Source organism: Macaca nemestrina, chromosome 5 (genome assembly GCF_043159975.1).
Source record: "Macaca nemestrina isolate mMacNem1 chromosome 5, mMacNem.hap1, whole genome shotgun sequence".
Lineage (NCBI taxonomy): Eukaryota > Metazoa > Chordata > Mammalia > Primates > Cercopithecidae > Macaca > Macaca nemestrina.
In genome coordinates, this window is record NC_092129.1 from 179447079 (window position 1) to 179469745 (window position 22667).

The window sequence follows — 22667 nt, forward strand, 5'->3', positions numbered from 1 at the left end:
GGCGGCGGCGGGGCGGGGCAGCCGAGGGGAGCAGTGGGCTCCACTCGGGGCCGAGGCGGGCGGCCGGCGGGGCCGGGAGCGAGCCGGCAGGAAGGGGAGGAGCGGGGCCGCGGGGGCGGGGCCGCGAGCGCGGGGGCGGGGTGGTGGGCGGGGCTCCGACTTCCCCAGTCCCGCTCGCGGGGTCGGCTTGGCCCGCGGCACCGCCCCCCGGCCCTACTCGACGTGGGCGCTCGCGGCCTGGCCCGGGGCAGGCGGGGCCCGGACCTCGAAGTTCGAGGCGCAGGGTGGTCGTGCACACCGGGACGGGCAGCGACGGACCCGAGATGAGGCAGGGGACCGTGCGAGTGAGCCGGACCGCGTCTGGAGCCCACCGCCCCGACGGCGGTCTACCGCGCGCCTCCCTCCAGGAGGAGCCCAAAGAGGCGGCCTCCGAGCGCCCGCCCGTCCGGGGCCGGGCCAGCCCGCAGAGGGCCGGCGGCGTGGCCAGGTGGAGCACCCACCCTAGCCCGTGCCCGCCCCGCCGGCCGCCGCCAAGACCCGGAGCCCGGGCCGCGCGCCCCGCGGGGTGGCCCGGCGCGCTCCGGCTGGCACGCTGGCTCGGCGGCAGGCCGGGGGTGGGAGCCGGGCGCGGCGGAGGGCGGCGCGAGGGCGCGGCTGCCTCCGCTCTGCCCGCAGCTCCCCCCACGCCAGGCCTCCGGGTTCCTCTTGGAGCGTCCGCCTCCTCCGAAGCTCAGTGGGGAGGGAACGGAGTCTGGATTCCCGGGAGGTCCGGGTTCTAATCGAACGAGGCTGTCAATGGTAGTTCCTTTCGCGGAACGGTGTGGACTACACGACAGGCCCTCGCTCAGAACAGCGAGGGCTGGCTCGCGCTCCACTTCCCAGGGAAGATCTACTGCCAGGGCACACCTGCCGGGCCCTGGACGTGCCCCATCGGTGGCGAAAGAAGGGGCTTCCTGGCCCAACTCCCCCAGACAGCCGGCAACTCCGAACCCTCTGGCCAAGTATGCGGAACTTCCCCACGGGGCACTGCGGAGGCATTAGTTCACCTTCTCTCCCAGGCCCTGCATGGGGAAGCCCTCGCCAGTTCCTCCATGTCTCCCCGGGCATCCTTCGGGCCGCCTCACTCCTCCGTGCTCCATCTCGCTCCAGTTCCTAACCTACCTTGGAGCCACCAGGCTCTTCCCACCAGTTTTGTTCCTAAAGCCCTGTTTGTGCCCCCCAACAGCGTTTCAACAACCACGGGGCGTTTTACAGACCCCGCGGTTTCCTGCCCTCCCCACGCCCAGGAACAAGCACCACGCCGACCCTTAAGTGACTGCGAGTCGAATCGCCGTTCCCCTTAAGCAGTGCTTCTACCTGCGGTCTCCACCTTTTGAAACAAACTCCCAGCTCAGGCATCACCTTAAAAGGATAGCCTTGCTGACTTCCAGGGCCAAATAGGTAACTCCCTCTTCAAGCGCTGCCTAAGCGCTCACGCGTGCTCACTGCAGCACTCATCTCTGTATTTTAATGTTTGTCTACTCTTCACCCCACCCCATCTCCAAACGATGACTTTCAATCAGACTTCATCTTCAAATTTGACGCTGGCCCCTAGCACCATTCTCTGTATAGGAAATAAGGTGTTATTTAATGAATGGAATTTCAGTGTCCACAAGAAAGCCCAATACCCACACATCCAATTCCCATTATGAAATGCTTGCACAAGAATCGCAAATTAAAGTCACCACTTCATCTACTGGTCAAGGCGCCTCAAGTTCTGCCTCTTTCCCTGATGGCCCAGCCAATTCCCTCTCCCTCCTCCACACAGCGCCTCTTTCCTCTCACTTAGCATTTCCATTATTTGCTGCATTTCATTGTTGCCTTCTCTCTAGGTATACCGATTCAACAAAAGTTGCAAGTTCCTTGAAGGCAAGGAGTAGGACTTTATACATTTGAGAAATCCCAAAGCATTTGAACGCACACTTCGGCAAGCGCTCAAGTACTGGCAGGTGACAGTTAAAAATCCCTCAAGCAAAATAAACTATAAAGAAGAAAGAGCTCCTCAATAGGAAATGAACAGATACATCTAACATATAAGCCTATTATGCAATGATGGACCAATACAAATACAAGCACTTCTCCCCATGACCATTACCCTAATTTTGCCCCCTTCAGAACATCCACAAGCTCAAGCATTCAGGAGGAGCTCCACCATGTGCTTAATGGTATTGTGGTCACCAAGGAGTCTCCAAAACTGCCATTGTTGCCCAGGAGAGGGAAAGAAAGGAACGTAGACATCCACAACAAACATATTCAGATATTGAGCTAGTAAGGTGATTTTCCCCATTGTGGAAACAAAAAGGGGAAGAATTATAGCCTCGAAAAGGTAACTCAAAAATGTCAATTTACATAGACCTTTGTCAATTTACGTAGCTTTTCAATCTTGACAATCTGGAATGTTATGCTGCTATCCTTAGTCTACAACTTTAAGAGTAACCACTGGTAGCCTCTATAACAAAGCAGGAGTGAGCCATACTCCTAAGTTCCAACTACATCTCCACTCTGACCGTTGGCTTCCACTGGCGAAGGAGATGGGTATCCACCTAGCGACTGAGAAGTTGAGCAAGTTCTCAATTGTCCACTTTGTTCCTTTCATCCGCCCTCCATTTAAAACTCAGATTTATGGAATGCTATTTTGCATATATATATACACACACACACACATATATTTTTTAACCTCATTCGTTCAATTTGTCTTACTTTTAAGCAAACTTTGCTTTCCTCCGTCACTTTTTTACATAAACATTTTATCAGCACTCATAGTAGAAGTAAACATGCCCAAGATTATTTAATGACTTGGAATTTCCACCTTTTATGAAACAGTGAGGTTCTGTAGTTTCCATGACCACGTGTGTGGGTGCTATTAAAGTATTTTCTCTGTGGCTTGAGAATAAAAGTGAAATCACATCCCCTAAGCACATCGAGAAGATTGCACCAAAAATACATACAGCACAATAGTATGTACTAGTAAGACATACGACTCTTAAAAGATTCGAGAAGTGGTCAACAAGAGAGACGATGTGCACACATGATTAAAATACATGTCTACCGGCAATAAAAGATTCTTACCTGACCTGCTCCCGTTGTTGTAGGCCAACATAATTAAATTCGCTCCTCCTCAAATCCAAACAATTGATCATCAATGGCAAGTACTACCCACGGTAAGACTCTTCAGATCAAGAATCACAGCCTTTTCCCATCTCAGGAGAACAATGACTAAAACTTTAAGTTTGAGATCCTCCTCTTTTCCCAATTACCAGCCAAACCAGGCACTTCTTCCTTTCTCCCAACAATCTGCATTTCATCTACATTTGAATCCCAAGGCATCCAAGAGGAGATGGGGGATGGGACAGAAGAAAACAAAAGAAGCCAAAATCTGGCTACTACTACTCTCAGAGCCAAATGCATTTTGTGGTTGGGTGGCTGTGAAAAGCTGCTGATAATGATTCCCTTCAACAGTTTTGTACCCCCAAAGCATATTCTATCCTGGTTACCTCCTCCATAACCCAAAATTTAGTTGTGATTTTTATGAAAATGCGACCTAAGTTTGTTTGTTTTAAACCCACAGTGGCTAAAGGGAAATTAAGTGACATTCTTGTCATAGAGTGCCTACTCCAGAAAACAATGGAACTTCCATCTCAATCACCCACTCAAAAGAAAGAACATTTTAAACCTGAGACGCAAAAGAGAGAAGCATACAAAACCAGTTATAAGATTAATTCAGATGCTAGAGGCTTTGTCTGAACTGGGAGCCAACCAGTTCTTCCTTCCCTGAAAGCTTAGAGTGGATACCAGTACCCTTTTCTGTTCAACCAATAACAGCTGATTTCCTTTTTTCAGTCACTGTTTCCTTTCCTGCCCAAAGAGTCAGTTTCCCCATTTGGAGGGGCAGCCTCTCTCTGCCTCCCTCCATGTTGGTCCCAGGTAGGTACCATTTCTCTCTTTCATATGGAAGCCAGTAGCCAGCTGCCACGCTGCTGCTCCTTGGCCAGATACCACTATTTGTTTCATCTCTTTGCCCTCGTGATGTCAATCTGAGACCTGTTAACATTTGATTTCCCCAATTTCATCTTAGGCTATGATACCATAACTGGCCAGAGTTCATCAATCTACAATTAAGGATCATTTGCTTTTACAACTAGATTTAGTGTTTAAGTACGGTTCCTCTTTCTATTTAGCTAACAGTGTTCTACCGAGAGAATCTTTGTAATATGTACTTGTTGAACTTTTTTTGATTAAAGTAATGACCAAGAGCAAGGAAGTTTTTCATTGATAATTTTATACATTGCCCCATTTTTGGAAAGCAAAAAGACCAAAAATCATAAAGAGGAAATAGGCACAGGTATTCCCGTAATTTTGGTTGACTTTATGCCAAGGCAGTAACTAACTCATTTTGGATCCCGGGAAAAAAATAGCAAGTACTGTATAACTTTCCCTTGAATTACTGTGATGATTAATTGCATTTGTCTCTCAAGTCAGACCATCCTAGTATCCTCTTTACCTTTCCATTTCTAGACAGAGAGAGAAAGAGAGAGAGAGAACAACTAGGCAAGAGATGAGTGTGGACATTTTGACAGGTAAGGAAAATAGAAACACAAGACCCACCAAAAGTGGGGGAACCCAGAATTATCCCAGGAGCAGGTGGATGTTGAATCTAAAGCAAAGTGTAAATGAGTTTGAAGACGGGGGCCAGACCAGCACTTGGAGGCGCTCAGTGGGGCTTGACTTTTTTTCAATCACTAGTATTGTCTAGTGTAGAAGTTCTCAAAGTTGCTACTAGTCTGGTCCCCAGACTAGTAGCAACGGCATCAACTTGGGACTTGTTCAAAGTGCAAATTCTCAGCTGGAGGTGGTGGCTCACACCTGTAATCCCAGCACTTTAGGAGGCCAAGGCAGGTGGATCTGCTGAGCTCAGGAGTTCAAGACCAGCCTGGCCAACATGGCAAAACCCCATCTCTACTAAAACTACAAAAATTAGCCAGGTGTGGTGGCATGCGCCTATAATCCCAGCCACTCGGGAGGCTGAGGCAAGAGGATTGCTTGAACCCGGGAGGCAGAGGTTGCAAGGAGCCGAGATTGCACCACTGCACTCCAGCCTGGGTGACAGAACAAGATTCCGTCTAAAAAAGAAAAAGAAAAAGAAAAAAGTGCAAATTATCTTACCCTCTCACCTACTGGAACTAAAAACAGTATTAGAGAGCATCCATCACTTTACTAGGAATGACCATTGCGTAGTAAAATTTTGTTTCCATCATATATATACACAAATATTTAGGCATGTATATATATGCTTTATATGCACACACATATATATTATTGTGTACTAAGTCATAATGTAAAATGTATTTCTTACATTTTGAGCTAGGGCAAAAAGTTTGAAAGCCAATGTTTTGAAACCAGTTAACAAACCCTTGCAAAGGTGGATTGTTAATTACATATGAATGGTATTGTTGTAGTGCACAGCAATTTTCTTAAATGATTGAATGATTCCTTTTTTGTAGTACATATTACTTCTCCATAATTACTACAGAAGTGTTCAGATCAGGTTCCTTTCTGAATTACACATGTCCCAGAGTGATATATTTTGAACGAATCAGAATAGTATGCATTTTAGGCCTTATCTTTCCACAGAATGTGGAAGATTTTCCAAAGAATATCCCTAACAGACTAAACAAAATGAATGTGAAGTTTAATTTGGTCAACAGCAACATTAAGAAAATAAATAAACACAAACAAGAAGCACTTACCCTGTTTCAGAAACTGTTCTAAGCACTTTACAAATATTAAGCTATTTAATTCAGCACGCACCTAATAAAAATCATAGCTAACATTTACAAAGAACCATAATAAGTAAGCACATTCGTCCACAAAGCGCCTTCAGGAGTAGGCATTATTATTGACCCCGTTCCTAGTAAGTGGGGAAGCTAAACTTCATTTTCAGGTCCAGGTAACTCTAGGGTCTAAGTTTTGAATCATTAAGTTATAGTCACTCAATAAATACTTATTGACCATTTATTGTATGCCAGGCACCTTGCTAATCAATGTATATGCAATCATCCCTGCTCCCAGGTAGCTGGCAATCTATTAGGATAGATACACATTAAGTTGTCAGGAAAAAAAAAAAATGCCGGCCGGGCGCGGTGGCTCACTCCTGTAATCCCAGCACTTTGGGAGGCAGAGGCAGGCGGATCACGAGGTCAAGAGATCTAGACCATCCTGGCTAACAGGGTGAAACCCCGTCTCTACTAAAAATACAAAAAATTAGCCGGGCGTGGTGGCAGATGCCTGTAGTCCCAGCTACTCGGGAGGCTGAGGCAGGAGAACGGCGTGAACCCGGGAGGCGGAGCTTGCAGTGAGCCAAGATCGGGCCACTGCACTACAGCCTGGGTGACAGAGCGAGACTCCGTCTCAAAACAAACAAACAAACAAACAAAAAACAACAAATCTTCAGATTATGACCATCAGTGACAGACTGGATTAAGAAAATGTGGCACATATACACCATGGAATACTATGCAGCCATAAAAAAGGATGAGTTTGTGTCCTTTGTAGGGACATGGATGCAGCTGGAAACCATCATTCTTAGCAAACTATCACAAGAACAGAAAACCAAACACCGCATGTTCTCACTCATAGGTGGGAACTGAACAATGAGATCACTTGGACTCGGGAAGGGGAACATCACACACTGGGGCCTATCATGGGGAGGGGGGAGGGGGAAGGGATTGCATTGGGAGTTATACCTGATGTAAATGACGAGTTGATGGGTGCAGCACACCAACATGGCACAAGTATACATATGTAACAAACCTGCACGTTATGCACATGTACCCTAGAACTTAAAGTATAATAATAATAAATTAATTAATTAATTAAAAAAAAAAAACAAATCTTAACTATCAATCAAAGAAAATGGCAGGAAGCTGTTGAGCCCAGGCCACCTAGAGATGAGTCTGGTTTGCTGCTTCCCCAGAGACAGTGCCCAGTGCCCCGTGGGCACACTGGCCATGCTTGGGTACCAGCAAAGCAGAATCAATCATTAAGAAATTATGTTCAAATAATTTGATATTTTTAAATGAAGTAGCCATCATGGGAGATATCAACATTTTGACTTTTATGCAATTGCTTTACAGTTGAGCATTTTAAAAAATGAAATACTAGATATGCAAAGAGGCATAAAGAAAAATACAACAAGGCCTAGGTACCCACTCCCCAGCAAAATATGATTTCCATATTCAGACCAATACTTGGCAGACTTTTGAATAATTTATGAGAAGTAGGAGGTACACCATGTTCTATTCACTATTTAGAGCTTATTTAATTGTTGATGTTTTTCATACAGATTTTAACAGATTTAGATTTACAGAAAAATTGCAAATATACTACAGAGAGTTCCCATACCCAGTTTTCCCCGTTACATTTTGTCAGGTACACATGGCACAATTAATAAACCAATATTGATACAGTATTATTAACTAAAACATATGCTTTATTCAGATTTCCCTAATTTTTACCTAATTTTCTTTTTTTCTGCCCTGGGATCCCATCCGTGGTACCGCATTACCTCTATTAATAGTTCTCCTGTCTCCTTACGCTTCTCTTGGCTATGGCAGTGTCTTAGGTTTTTCTTGGTTTTGATGACCTTGACAGTTTTGAAGAGTACATTTTGTGAAATGTTTGCAGAATGTCCTCAACTGGAATTTGTCTGATATTTGTCTCATGATATGATTAGACTGGGCTTTTGTGTTTGGGGGAGGAAGACCACAGAGGTAAAATGCCATTCTCATCACATTGTATCAAGGATACCTACTATCAACATGACTTCACTGTTGATGTTGACCTTGATCACCTAGCAAATACAGTGCTTGTCAGATTTCTGCACTGAACACTGACTGTTCTCCACTACCAGCCCCTGCCCCTTTCCATACTGTAGTGTTTGGAAGGGAGTCACTTTGAGCAACCCACATTTAAGAAATGAGGATTATGTTTCCCCTTCTTGAGGGCAGAGTGTCTACAAAAAGTGTCTGGAATTCTTCTGCATAGGAGATTTCTCTCTTCTCCCCCACTTATCAATCAGTTTATTCATCTTTTTTATACCAATTGAGACTCATGGATTATAATCCATAATGCATTATTTATTTCCTTGATTCTCTACTCTGGCCACCGGGAGCTCTTTCAGTTGACTTCTGTGTGCCTTTGACATACTCTAATCATAAGAGAGTGTATATTTTGAGCACTTCCTTACTTTCTGGCATTGTAAGATGCTGCAGGCTCATCTTGTATATTTTCTGCTCCAGTCCTAGAATCAACCATTTCTCCAAGGAGCCTTGGTTCCTCTTTGTTGAAAAATCACATTGGAAAGCAAGTTGTGGATCCTAGATGTGCTCATTGTGACTGGGGCTATTCCCTACTTGTGATTAGGTTGTCCCTGAACTGGTGAGCTAAAATCTAAAGGATGGATTTAGGTGAAGAGGACAGTGGAAACGGTCCCAGGTTGAGGAAAGGGCTTTTTCCAAAGGTCTAGATGTGGAAGGTGCATGACACCTTTGAGACTCTGAAAATGCTGGTGAAGCTGGAATGCAGATAACAGGAAGGAAGACATAAGATGGGCTGGAGAGGCAGGCAAATCTGGTAGCTCATGACCAGGTCCTGGGTCTCTTCACCAATAATCTGATCTGTGTTTTCTAAACATTTGGCTCTATGAAGAGAAAGTAGTTGGAGCAGGGTGGTTAGGGAATTATTGCAATATTGCATTAAATTTGATGTTTTTAAAATTTTGTTTAGATATCAAATCAATTCAAAATAAAGTTTTGGTGGCCCTACTTTGCTGATGCCAACTGCGTATGCAGTGTGCCTATAAAGTGAGGGACACTGCACTTAGGACTTCCAACATGACATTGAGTAAAGTGGATATCAGGTCTTGATTTTTATTACAGAGGGAAAGCTTTTACCATTAGGGATGATATTTGCTGAAGGAATTTTGTAGGCCTATTTAATTAGATTAAGGCAGTTCCTTTCCATCCTAATTTCCCTCTCCTCCCCTCCCCTCCCCCCCTTCCCTCTCCTCCCCTCCCCTCCCCTCCCCTTCCCTCTCCTCTTCTCTCGAGGGTGTCTTACTCTGTCACCCAGGCTGGAGTGCAGTGGCACGATCTCAGCTCACTGCAACCTCCACCTCCTGGGTTCAAATGATTCTCCCACCTCAGCCTCCCGAGTAGCTGGGATTATAGGCGCACGCCACCATGCCCGGCTAATTTTTGTATTTTTGGTAGTGACGGGGTTTCACGATGTTGGCCAGGCTGGTCTCGAACTCCTGAGCTCGTGATCCACCTGCCTTAGCCTCCCAAAGTGCTGGGGTTACAGGTGTGAGCCACTGAGCTCAGTCTCCATCCTAGTTTTCTAAAAGTTTTTTTTTTTTAATCATGAATGAATATTGAATTTTGTCATCTACTGAAATGATCAAATGATTTTATTCCTTCATTTTGTAAATGTGTTGACTTATATTTATTATTTTTAATTTTAAGCCAATTTTCTGTTTCTGGAATAAACCAAATAAAGTTTTGATGCATTATCCTTTTCATAAATTGCTAAATGTGGTGTGCTAATAATATGTTTAGGATTTGAATCTATGTTCATGAGGAAGGTTCACCTGAAATTTTTCTTTCCTGTCAATTTGGTTTTTTTAGACAGGGTCTCACTTTGTCACCCAGGCTAGAATACAGTGGCAAGATCTTGGGATACTGCAGCCTCAACCTTCTGGGCTCAAGTGATCCTCCCACATCAGTTCCCCTCAAGCAGCTGAGACTACAGGTGCACACCACCATGCCCAGCTAACCTTTTTTTTGTAGAGACAGGGTTTCACAATGTTGCCCAGGCTGGTCTCAAGCTCCTGAACTCAAGCAATCCACTGACCTCAGCCTCCCAAAGTCTAGGATTACAGGTGTGAGCCACTGTACCCGGCCTCTTGTCAGATTTTAATATCAAGGTTATACAGATCTTATAAAAGAAGTTGTCATGTACTTCCTCTTTTCCAATTTTCAGTTTGTGTATGAATGCCATTATTTCTTCTTTTCATATCTGTATGCATTTGCTTGTAAAGCCACCTGGGTCTGCAGCATTCTTATTGGAAGACTTTAAATTATAGATTCAAATTCTTTAATAAAGAAATATTCAGGTCCGGGTGCCATGGCTCACACCTGTAATCCCAGAACGTTGGAAGGCTGAAGCAGGTAGATCACCTGAGGGTGGGAGATGGAGACTATCCTGGCTAACATGGTGAAACCTTGTCTCTACACAAAAAATTAGCTGGGCGCGGGGGCACATGCCTGTTATCCCAGTTACTTGGGAGGCAGAGGCAGGAGAATTGCTTGAACCCAGGAGGCAGAGGTTACAGTGAACCAAGATCGTGCCATTGCACTCCAGCCTGGGCAACAAGAGAGAAATTCCATCTCAAAAGAAAAAAAACAAAACAGAAAAGGAATATTCAGGATTTCTATTTCTTTGTGTCAATTTGTCCATTTCATCTAAATTTGCAAATTTAATAACATAAAATTGTTCATAAAATTTTAGTATTTGCAGGATCTGTAATAATATTCCCATTTTAATTATTGAAAATATGTATCGCTGGGTGCAGTGGCTCACGCCTGTAATCCCAGCACTTTGGAAGGCCGAGGCGGGCGGATCACAAGGTCAGGAGATCGAGACCATCCTGGCTAACACAGTGAAACCCCGTCTCTACTAAAAATGCAAAAAATTAGCCGAGCGTGGCGGCGGGCGCCTGTAGTCCCAGCTACTTGGGAGGCTGAGGCAGGAGAATGGCGTGAACCCAGGAGGCGGAGCTTGCAGTGAGCGGAGACCGCGCCACTGCACTCCAGCCTGGGCGACAGAGTGAGACTCCGTCTCAAAAAAAAAGAAAATATGTATCATTTCTCTCCTTTTTCTTTATCAGTCCTGCCATGGGTATATTAATTTATTAGTCTTCTGAAAATACCAATTTTGAGCTTTTTTGATTCTTTGTATATACCGTACAAAGAATGGTACTCTATTTAATTATGCTTCCACCATTATTATTTCCTTTGTTTTATTTGTTATTCATTTTTTAATTTCTTAAGATAACTTTGTTCAACAGGCATGGTGGCTCATGCCTGTAATCCCAGCATTTTGGAAGGCCAAGGTGGGTGGATCACCCGAGGTCAGGTGTTCCAGACCAGCCTGGCCAAAATGGCAAAACCCCATCTGTGAAAAAAATACAAAAATTAGCCGGGCGTGGTGGCACGCACTTGTAGTCCCAGCTACATGGGAGGCCAAGGCAGCGGAATTGCTTGAACCTGGGAGGCAGAGGTTGCAGAGAGCTGAGACAGTGCCACTGCACTCCAGCCTGGGCGACAGAGCAAGACTCTGTAAGAGAGAAAAGAAAGAAAGAGAGAGAGAGAGAGAGAAAGAGAGAGAGAGAGAGAGGCAAAAAAGATGACTTTGTTCATTGATCTTCAGTCTTCAAATGTATGAATTAAAACCTATAAATTCCCCTGCATCCCACGAGTCTTAATAGTTTGTATTTTTATTATTATTTAGTTGAAAATATGTTCTAATTTCCATTGTGGTTTCTTCTTTGAGCCATGTGTTATTAGAATGATATTTCTAAATTTAAAAATATAAGGATTTTCTAGTTATTTTTATTTCTGCCTTTTTTTTTCTTTTTTTTTTTAGATGAAGTCTCCCTCTGTCGCTGTGGTCTCAGCTCACTGCAACCTCTGCCTCCTGGGTTCAAGTGATTCTTGTGCCTCAGCCTCCCTAAGTAGTGAGATTACAAGCGCCCACCACCAAGCCTGCCTGATTTTTGTACTTTAGTAGAGACGGGTTTCACCATGTTGGCCAGGCTGGTTTCAAACCCCCGACCTCAGGTGATCCACCCGCCTTGGCCTCCCAAAGTGCTGGGATTACAGGCATAAGCCACCACGCCTGGCCTATTTCTTGCTTAATAACATTGTGGTGAAAGAATATAATCTGTAGAATTTCAATCCTTTAAAATTTCTTAAGACTTATGTCACAAAATTGCTCAAGTTTTATAAATATGTGGTCCTTCAAAAGACTATGTATTTTTTAGTTGTTATGCACGTGTTTTCTCTCCATTATATATATGTGTGTTCAATTTTGCTGTATTTTACTGTTTATGTTGTTCAAATATTCTATTAGTTACTGGGACAGGTGCATTAAAATATCCCAACATGATTATGAATTTGTCTAAGTCTTTCTGTATAGTTTTTGCTTTGCATATTTTTAAGCTATGTTTCTAGGTACATAGAAGTTTAAAATTGTTATATCTATCTGGTGAAGGAAGAATTTTGTCATTGCAAAGACACCAACAATGCTTTTTACATTGTCTACTTTGATATTAAGATACCTACAACTGGCCAGGTGTGGTGGTTCACACCTGTAATCCCAGCACTTTGGGAGGCCAAGGTGGGCAGATCACGAGGTCAGGAGTTCAAGACCAGCCTGACCAACATGGTGACACCCTGTTTCTACTAAAAATGCAAAAATTAGCCAGGCCTGGGGGTGTGTGCCTGTAATCGCAACTACTCAGGAGACTGAGGCAGGAGAATCGCTTGAACCCAGGAAGCAGAGGTTGCAGTGAGCCAAGATCATGCCATTGCACTCCATCCTGGGTGACAGAGCAAGACTCCATCTCAAAATAAAAAAAAAAACCTACAACCAAATTTGTTTTGTGTTTGTATGATAGCTAAATCTTTCTCCAAATGTGTTTTTTTACCTTTCTGGATTCTTAAGTTTTACATGTCTCTTACAATTTACAGTTTTATTTTTTAATAAAAATAAAAATAATAATCTTTGTCTTTTAATTGGGGCATTTAGTCCATTTACCTTTAAAGTAATTACTGGTATGTGTAATTTTGATTCTACCTATAATTCTAGGTATGGTTCTGTATTTTCTATTTATCCTACTTGTTCTGTTTCTTTTTCTTTCCTTCATTGGTTTGTACCAGACTGATTGAGAACTTTACAATAATTTTTTCTTTTTTGGGTTTGGGGGTTGAACTCTCACTCTGTTGCCCAGGCTGGAGTGCAGTGGCACGATCTTGGCTCACTGCAACCTCTGCCTCCGGGTTCAAGTGATTCTCCTGCCTCAGCCTCCTGAGTAACTAAAACTATAGGCACATGCCACCATGCCCAGCTAATTTTTGTATTGTTAGTAGAGACGGGGTTTCACCATGTCGGCCGGGCTGATCTCCAGCTCCTGATCTCAAGTGATCCCCCCACCTCGGCCTCCCAAAGTGCTGGGACTACAGGTGTGAGCCATCTGGCCCTACAAGAAATTATTCTATTATTTTTCTCCTTATTACCTGGAAAGCCATATATTCCTTTAAAATATATACAGTAATAACCCTAAATATTAAGTGTGTCTTTTTCTTTACTAAATGTAATACCCATACTCTTATTTTTTTTCCTGGACAACACAAGAAACTTATAACACTTTAGACCATTTATTCCATGTCCTACTGAACCATGTTCCAACACCACTAATTATATATTCCATCCTTATTGTTGCTTTATATTTTAATTCTTTATTTTAATTGCTAAAAATTATTATAATTATTGGCTTATGCAGTCAATATTTATTTATTGACCCACATATTTAACTCATTATTTTATCCTACGGTTTTTTTCTTTTGTTTTGTTTTGTTTTTACTGTATCTCCAAGGCTGGACATTTTCCTTCTGCCATAAAAACATCTAATATTTGCTTTAGTTTGTCTAAAAAGTTATTTATGGGCCGGGCGCGGTGGCTCAAGCCAGTAATCCCAGCACTTTGGGAGGCCGAGACGGGCGGATCACGAGGTCAGGAGATCGAGACCATCCTGGCTAACACGGTGAAACCCCGTCTCTACTAAAAAATACAAAAAACTAGCCGGGCGAGGTGGCGGGCGCCTGTAGTCCCAGCTACTCGGGAAGCTGAGGCAGGAGAATGGCGTGAACCCGGGAGGCGGAGCTTGCAGTGAGCTGAGATCCGGCCACTGCACTCCAGCCCGGGCGGCAGAGCGAGACTCCGTCTCAAAAAAAAAAATAAAAAATAAAAATAAATAAATAAATAAATAAAAAGTTATTTATTTTACCTTTCTATGGAAGGCTATGTCAGCTGGTATAGAATTTCAGTGGTAATTTTCTTACTTTCTCTCAGTGCTTTTCATATATTTTATAGTCTCCTACTTTCAATTGTTTCCATTGAGAAATCTGCTATATTTTTGCTCCTTTGAAGGTAATGTATCTTTCTTCTCTTGCTAATTTCACAATTTTCTCTTTGTCTTTGGTTTTCAGCAGTTTTACTATGATGTGTCTAGGTATTAGTTTGTGTATTTATCCTGCTTGGGTTTCCTAGGATTTATAGAGTCTTCAAATTGATTTATTTTACCAGTTTGCAAGATTTTGTCAGCCATTATCTCTTATTATTGCTGCTACCTCAGTCTCTTCTTCCCTTCTGGGTTTCCAATGAACGTACGTATGTTAGAACTTTTCACTATAGTCCTATGTGTCTTATTATCATTTCTGAGTTTTCTATTATTTTGTTTTTCTGCTACATTCTGGGTACTTTCTCCTGCTCTATCTTTTGGTTTACAAATTCTTGCTTCAATTGTGTCTCATCTGCTCTTGAACCTTTTTTTTTTTTTATTTTTGTACATTTTAATCTGGAATATCCTTTTGATTTGTTATTGAGTTTTTGTTGTTGTTGTTCTTGGTTGAGATTTTAATCTTGTTGGATTTTTAAAAATCTCTTTGACCTGAATAATATCATTAGTTTGAAGTCAGTGTGCAAACTCTAACACCTGTAGCCTCTGTAAGTCTGTTTCTATTGTCTGCTGTATCTATTGATATTAGTTCATGTTATTTCACTCCTTGTGTGTCTGATTATTTTTTATTATGTGCCAGATATTGGATTTACAAGATGTAGAAATATCTGAGGTCTGAGATGAATGTTATCTTTCTCCAGAGAGGATATGTTTGTTCCTGCCAGCTGCCTAAGTGCTCAAACACTAAAATGTCACCTGAAACCAATTTCATGGCTTGAAAGAATTAAAAGCTAAGCTGTAGCCTCTAAGAGTGCTTACTTCTGAATTACGCTTTTCCCTAAGGTCCTTCGGAGTTTTAATCCAGTGTGAAAAGAGTTCATCCACTAGGGCTTCCATGCCTTGATGGAAACTGAGCACCAACCCCTGTCACCTTAGATCTTTGTGGCTTTCAAAATCGTAACTCAACCTGTTGTTCTCTCAGCCTTCTGGTCTTGCTCACAGGGAAAAACATATAGAAACTCTGGGCTCACCTCCATGGGTCTCCAAGCTTCCCCACCCTAGCTCAGTGTTTTTAAACATCTTATTAGTTCTCTAGTGCTTCGAATCAGATTCTTAACATGTTTTTCCCCCAGCTTTCTTAGTTGTCCTTAGCAGGGAACTCAATCATACTTATTTAATCTGTCATTACTGGAAATCTGATTTAACCTTTACAACAATTCTATAAAACAGATATTATTTCCATCTTACAGAGAGGAAATAGGTTGAGAATAATGAAAGAATGGGACCAATACAAATACAGTTTATTTTGTTAATTAGAGTAGGTGGTCTTTGGGTACTTGAATACTACCACATACATAGTCATCTTTAACAATCCTGGGGAAAGTAAGTCATGCACTTTGGGAGGCTGAGGCAGGCAGATCACAAGGTCAAGAGTTCAAGACGAGCCTGGCCAACATGGTGAAACCTTGTCTCTACTAAAAATACAAAAATTAGCTGGGCATGGGGGCGAGCGCCTGTAATCCCAGCTACTCAGGAGGCTGAGGTAGGAAAACAGCTTGAACCCTGGAGGTGGAGGTTCCAGTGAGCCGAGATTGTGCCATTGCACTCCAGCCTGGGTGACAGAGCAAGACTCAGTCTAGGGGGAAAAAAATCATGGGGAAAGTCACTCTCACCAAAAATATTTCTGCAGTTGACCCTCTCATGGTACCTTATATGCCTACATTAAATTATCCCTCGAGATACAGCTTTGAAAGGATATATTTAAAGATCTGTTTAACACATATGTAACTGGAGAGTGCTCAGTCTTGGTCTTTATCTGCCACGGAGCGCTTATCTCAATTGGTTCTCAGGTTGTAGAAATAGTTTTTATGAAGCGTGTACAATAGTTGGGAGCAAAAAACAATTTTGCCACAGTTACTTTGAACATTTCTATAAAAGAGAGTCTTAGAGTAATATTATAACATAGTTGGAAATATAGTCAGAAGAGTGGGCTGGATCCTGGAGTTACATAACACTTTACATCAAATTGAGAACAGGCTAAATTTCCATTACAAGGAAGAGGACAAGGATAATAGACTTTATCTACGGGGGTTGGGATGGGGCTGGGAGTTGGGTTGGTTGAGAGAGAATCCCGGAAAAAAATATGAAGTGAAGGCTCACTGATTTATCTGTTTTTGTTTGTTTGTTTTCTGGAAGTTACTCTTATCTTTGACAGTTCTATCTACATGAAGCCCATATTTCTCCCTTTCTACTGCAAATTTTTTAACCAAGTATTTGCCTTTCTTGTCAGGCTTCTTCTTGGTCCTTTTATGCCAATTTCCTCATAGCGTAGGTCCAGATTTCTCACTCTGAAGAGCTCTATTTCACATAGACCTTCTTCTAGGCAAGAAATTCATGGTTTCTCCTCTGCTTTGGGAAGCCTTCCTCATCTTTCTCTATTCATTACCAACTCCACAGATATTCCTCTAAATGAGGTGAACTCTTTTCTGACCAATCCATGATGAACCAGAGTCTTTAGCATTCAGCACAAAGCCCATCAACACTACACAGTCCTCTGAAAGCAGCACAAACATTTGTTTATTCTTGGGCATGCTTTCTACTTGGGTCATCTTTTTTTTTTTTTTTTTTTTGTATTGCCGTGCTATTCCTTGGGTATGTTTGAATGCATAACTACTCTTTGCTTTCGAGGGGGAGCTCCAATGGGAGTCTTAAACAACAGTGCTTCGACCCTCTGAGCTCCCAGGATACAGGGAGTCAGCAACAATGATGAGGTCAAAATGCAGTCCACTTTGGACTGGGGCATTCCTACTAGAAATATTTGTGGAGCACTGAGCTGACGGATGTTCTTTCCAAAGTGTAAGAGAATGTGACTATAACCTGCTGAGGTCAGTTGTGGAGATAAAGGATTGTTTAAACCCTGATGGACTAGCCTTAGCAGGAAAAAACAACAGACTTGCTTTTGAGAATAGGGATAAAATAAAACTAATCTCTTCAAGGAAAGTTATTGTGAAAGTCCTATAATTTCTTTTCTTTTCTTTTCTTTTTTTTTTTTTTTTTTTTTTGAGATAGAGTTTCTCTCTTGTTGCCCAGGCTGGAATGCAATGGTGCAATCTCAGCTCACTGCAACCTCTGCCTCCCGGGTTCAAGTGATTCTCCTGCCTCAGCCTCCCGAGTAGCTGGGATTACAGGCGCGCATCACCATGCCCAGCTAATTTTTTGTATTTTTAGTAGAGACAGGGTTTCACCATGGCCAGGCTGGTCTTGAACTCCCACCCACCTTGGCCTCCCAGAGTGCTGGGATTACAGGTGTGAGCCACTGTGCCTGGCCAAGTCCTACAATTTCTAAAATGGGCTCTTTTAATTTAAGCACTAGGTTCTACAAAGTTGCTAAAAATCAAAAGTTGGAAACAATTTTAATGTCTGATGTATAATTAGGACTAAGCAAATTATAGTATATTTATATAATAAAATATTATGTGGGCCTTAAAATTGACATTTTACATGATTCTAAATAAGATGGAAAGTGAATATGTTTTAATATTAAGGTAAATAACCTGAACAAAATGCACAAAGTCTCTTTGGAAAGATACACATATGAAAACTTTTAACAACTGTATTCATTTTGGTTAGGAAGAAAACTGGGTGATTGAGGTAGAAAGATCAGAAAAAGCCTCTTCACTCTATATCTGTTTGTTCTTTCCAAGCTTTAAAATACGTAAATATATTACATATTTTTAAGAAATTAAAATAAATATGTAAAATGAAGAATCAGGAAATACGTAGTATAATTTCAACTGTACAAAAATATACATTGAAAGATATGTAGCAGGAACTATGTTAAAGTGTCAATTGTGATTTTTCTCTAGAATTATAGGGTTTTTATTCCTTCCTCTTATATTTTCAGAATCTTCAGGTACACAAAGTTTTTTTTTTTTTTTTTTTTTGAGACAGAGTCTCTCTCTGTTGACCAGACTGGAGTGCAGTGGCATGATCTCGGCTCACTGCAACCTCTGCCTCCCGGGTTCAAGTGATTCTCGTGCCTCAGCCTCCCAAGTAGCTGGGTGTACAGGTGTGTGTCAAACCACTCTCGGCTAATTTCTTTTGTATTTTTAGTAGAGATGGGTTTTGTCACTTTGGCCAGGCTGGTCTCAAACTCCTGACTTCAAGTAATCCACCCGTCTCTGCCTCCCAAAATGCTGGGATTACAGGTGTGAGCCACCGTGCTGGCCACCGAGAGAGAGAGAGAGAGATATATATATATATATTTTTTTTCCCCCCCAAGACATGAGTCTTGTTCTGTCCCCTAGGCTGGAATGCAGTGGCGTGATCTCGACTCACTGCAACCTCCGCCTCCTGGGTCCAAGTGATTCTCCTGCTTCAGCCTCCCATTTAGCTGGGACTACAGGTGTGAGCCACCACGCCCTGCTATTTTTGTATTTTTAATAGAGACAGGATTTCACCGTATTGGCCAGGCTGGTCTCAAATTCCTGACTTCAAGTGATCCACCTGCCTCAGCCTCCCAAAGAGCTGGGATTACAGGTGTGAGCCACTGTACCAGGCCACAAATATTTTATTTTTTTTATAATTTTCTTTTTTTTTTTTTTTTTTGAGATGGAGTCTCACTCTGTCGCCCAGGCTGGAGTGCAGTGGCCAGATCTCAGCTCACTGCAAGCTCTGCCTCCCAGGTTTACACCATTCTCCTGCCTCAGCCTCCCGAGTAGCCGGGACTACAGGCGCCCGCCACTGCACCTGGCTAGTTTTTTGTATTTTTTAGTAGAGACGGGGTTTCACCATGTTAGCCAGGATGGTCTCAAACTCCTGACCTCATGATCCACCCGCCTCGGCCTACCAAAGTGCTGGGATTACCATCCAGTTTCTTTCATTTAGTGATAAAGCCATCTTTTGGGAGGATTTTAATAAGTTTATTTACTTATTTTTATTTGACATGATGTTTCACTATGTTGCCCAGGCTGGTCTACAACTCCTGGGCTCAAGTAATCCTCCTGCCTCGGCCTCCCACAGTGCTGGGATTACAGGCATGAACCACCACACCTGGCCTAATAAAATTATTTTCAGCAAATAAAATTTACACAATGTCTTTTCTTCAAAAGTTATATGAAAAATAAATTCTTCTTTTCATTTGTAGAAAAGACAGCTTTTCACTTAAATAATGAGGTATATTCTGCATTGAGAGTTAATAGAGTTGAATTCTCATATTGGGTCTGCAGTAGTAAGTTACATGATCTCGGACAAATAATTTAACTTCTGTAAGTCAAATAATTCTCAACTCTAAAACAAAGAGCTTGGGCTAGATTAGGGTTTCCAAGCATTTGAGGTAATATGGATCTGTAACATTTTCAAAACTATTGTGGAAATCAACATCAGTTTGCTAACTTGGATTTGTTAAGGAAAACCGTGATAGAAATAACAAAAACCACAGCTACTGTCCTTTACCATCTATCATCACCATTGTTTTATTTATTTTTATTTTTTTATTTTTGAGACAGAGTCTCGCTCTGTCACCCAGGCTGGAGTGCAGTGGCCGGATCTCAGCTCACTGCAAGCTCCGCCTCCCGGGTTCCCGCCATTCTCCTGCCTCAGCCTCCCGAGTAGCTGGGACTACAGGCATCCGCCACCTCGCCCGGCTAGTTTTTTTGTATTTCTTAGTAGAGACAGGGTTTCACCGTGTTAGCCAGGATGGCATCACCATTGTTTTATAAAGCAAAGAAATGTTAACCCACACAAAAAGTAGGAGGGTCGTAATTGCAAAATACAGAATAACCCTAAAACTTGCATTATTTAGTTTAACAAAAAAACTCATTATAATAATGGTTTTCTCATTTTCTTGCAGACCTGTGTTTGGGAATCATTGGTTTAGATGAGAACTATTTCAACACTAAAGTTATATTTCTAAATACAGAAATATTGAACAAACTTTTAAAAAATAGTTGGAGTTTATATTCTGTATATTTATTCATGTCAATCAGTTATGGGTACAATGGTGATTCACACCAATCACTTATGCTCACACAAGACTTAAAAAGACAGTGATACTCTTCAGTTATCAAATAACCACAATAGTTTTTCTTTTTAGTACACACGGATGGCAGGGAGTAGCCTAAATTCTCTCGTAATAAGCTATGAACATCACAATAAGCTATAAGGTGACAAAAGTAACCCATATTATTAAAAAATTTGAACTTGACTGAATTCATACAGCTGATTGGATTGGAATTCATATATTCTTAATTTCAAAACCCATGTTCTTTTTATTTGCCCTGTTGCCTCTATCAAAGTAATTTGCTTTCTTTGAATACTACATTGTTTGTAGAATGATTTACATGTAAACACATTTCAGACATCTGAGAGATGTAGAAGATGGATGTAATTCATTTTGCCCTCTAGGAATTTAAAATCTGACCAAGGAGGCAAGATACACACACACACACACACACACACACACACACACACACACACACACACGGTAATTTTAATTACTACAATTACTACACAGGGCAACATATGCTTCTGCTGAATGAGTAACACAAATAATAAATACAGTAGGTAAACTTTAGAGGAAAGTAAAAACCGCAGAGCCAACTCAGAGACTTGAGTTGGGCATTTTAAGGGAAAAAGGTGGGAGGATATTTATTTTGAGAGGGAAGACTGAGTGAGAAAAGTTTAGAAGGCAGAAAGTAAAATGCCTATTTCAAGCAGTGTGAAGAGAGCAAAAGAGTGGAGTGAATTTTATCAGCTATTGGAAAAGTAGGTTGGAGTCAAATTGTGGAAAGCCTAGACTGTCAGGGCAATGACCTTAAGACACTGTATCAGCTGAAGGCTTCTGGTCAACTGGAGGACAGGGCAACTGCTGCCTTCTGAAAGGTTGTTCAGTGGCCATTCAGGGAAGGAGAATGTGCAAGGAGCTAAAAGCAGGAAGAGAGGACAGAGATTTACTGGAGACCTTAATGGGTAAGTGTGTGAACTAGAGGAAGGAAGAAAGGAAAGTTACAAAGAGGCAATATTACAGAACTTACAGATAGATTTGATAGGAGTAGTAATAAGGAGGAGGGAAAAACCTTCACAGTTTCAAGTTGCCATATGAAGGAGAATTATGGTACCATAGGCAAAAAATAGGCATACGAGAAGAAAGTTACAGAGAAAATAAAAACAATCTAATTTTAGATATAATTTTTGGGAGACCACTTAACATGACACTTGAGTTCAAGTTTTGCAGTATACTTGCTGTGAGAGCAGGACAAGTCTCTTTCTTTACCTCTCTTATTTCCAATTTCCTAACAGGTAAAACGAAGGTGGTAAAACTCACCTATAAAATGGTTTGGAGGATTAAATGAGATTTGTTTTTAAAGCAGCTCTTAGGCCGGGCGTGGTGGCTCACACCTGTAATCCCAGCACTTTGGGAGGCCGAGGCGGGCGGATCACGAGGTCAGGAGATCGAGACCATCCTGGCTAACATGGTGAAACCCCGTCTCTACTAAAAAGTACAAAAAATTAGCCGGGCGTGGTGGCGGGCGCCTGTAGTCCCAGCTACTCGGGAGGCTGAGGCAGGAGAATGGCGTGAACCCAGGAGGCGGAGCTTGCAGTGAGCCGAGATCGCGCTACTGCACTCCAGCCTGGGCAACAGAGCGAGACTCCGTCTCAAAAAAAAAAAAAAAAAAAAAAGCAGCTCTTGTGGTATGTAGTATACAATTGATTAAAGAGTTTTCTCGTTATTGCTAAGTTTTTTAATGCCACTAACATAAAATTAACAGTAATGATTAACAGTTGACATAATGAATTTGAGGTGACAGTGGAAGTATCCAGTGGGGAATCTAAGAAGTTGGAACTCAAGTGATATTCAGGTCCCAGAGCCATCCGTTAAGAATGATAGTTGATACTTTAAGAAGGATTGGTTATCCTAGGTAAGCATGAAGGAAGAAGTGCTGAATTTGGGGAATCATACAATTGGGAGGTGTGAAGAGGAAGAAATGTTTAACAAGACAAAGGTAGTCGGGTGTGGTGGTTCACACCTGTAATCCCAGCACTTTGGGAGGCTGAGGCAGGTGGATCACCTGAGGTCAGGAGTTCAAGACCAGCCTAGCCAACATGGTGAAACCCCATCTCAACTAAAAATACAAAAAAAATTAGGTGGGCATGGTGGCAGGCACCTGTAGTCCCAGCTACTTTGGGAGGTTGAGGCAGGAGAATAGTTTGAACTTGGGAGGCAGAGGTTACAGTGAGCCAAGATTGCGCTATTGCACTCCAGCCTGGGTGACAAGAGCAAAATTCTGTCTCAACAAAACAAAACAAAACAACAACAAACAGGACAAAGGCT

The 22667-nt window shown here is 42.3% G+C and overlaps 1 protein-coding gene across 2 annotated transcripts in view; it reads right to left on the reverse strand.

Annotated features, from left to right (window-relative positions):
• LOC105487350 (chromodomain Y like) overlaps positions 1-22667 on the reverse strand; it is a 243940-nt gene that overhangs the window by 170462 nt on the left and 50811 nt on the right. The window lies entirely within an intron of this gene.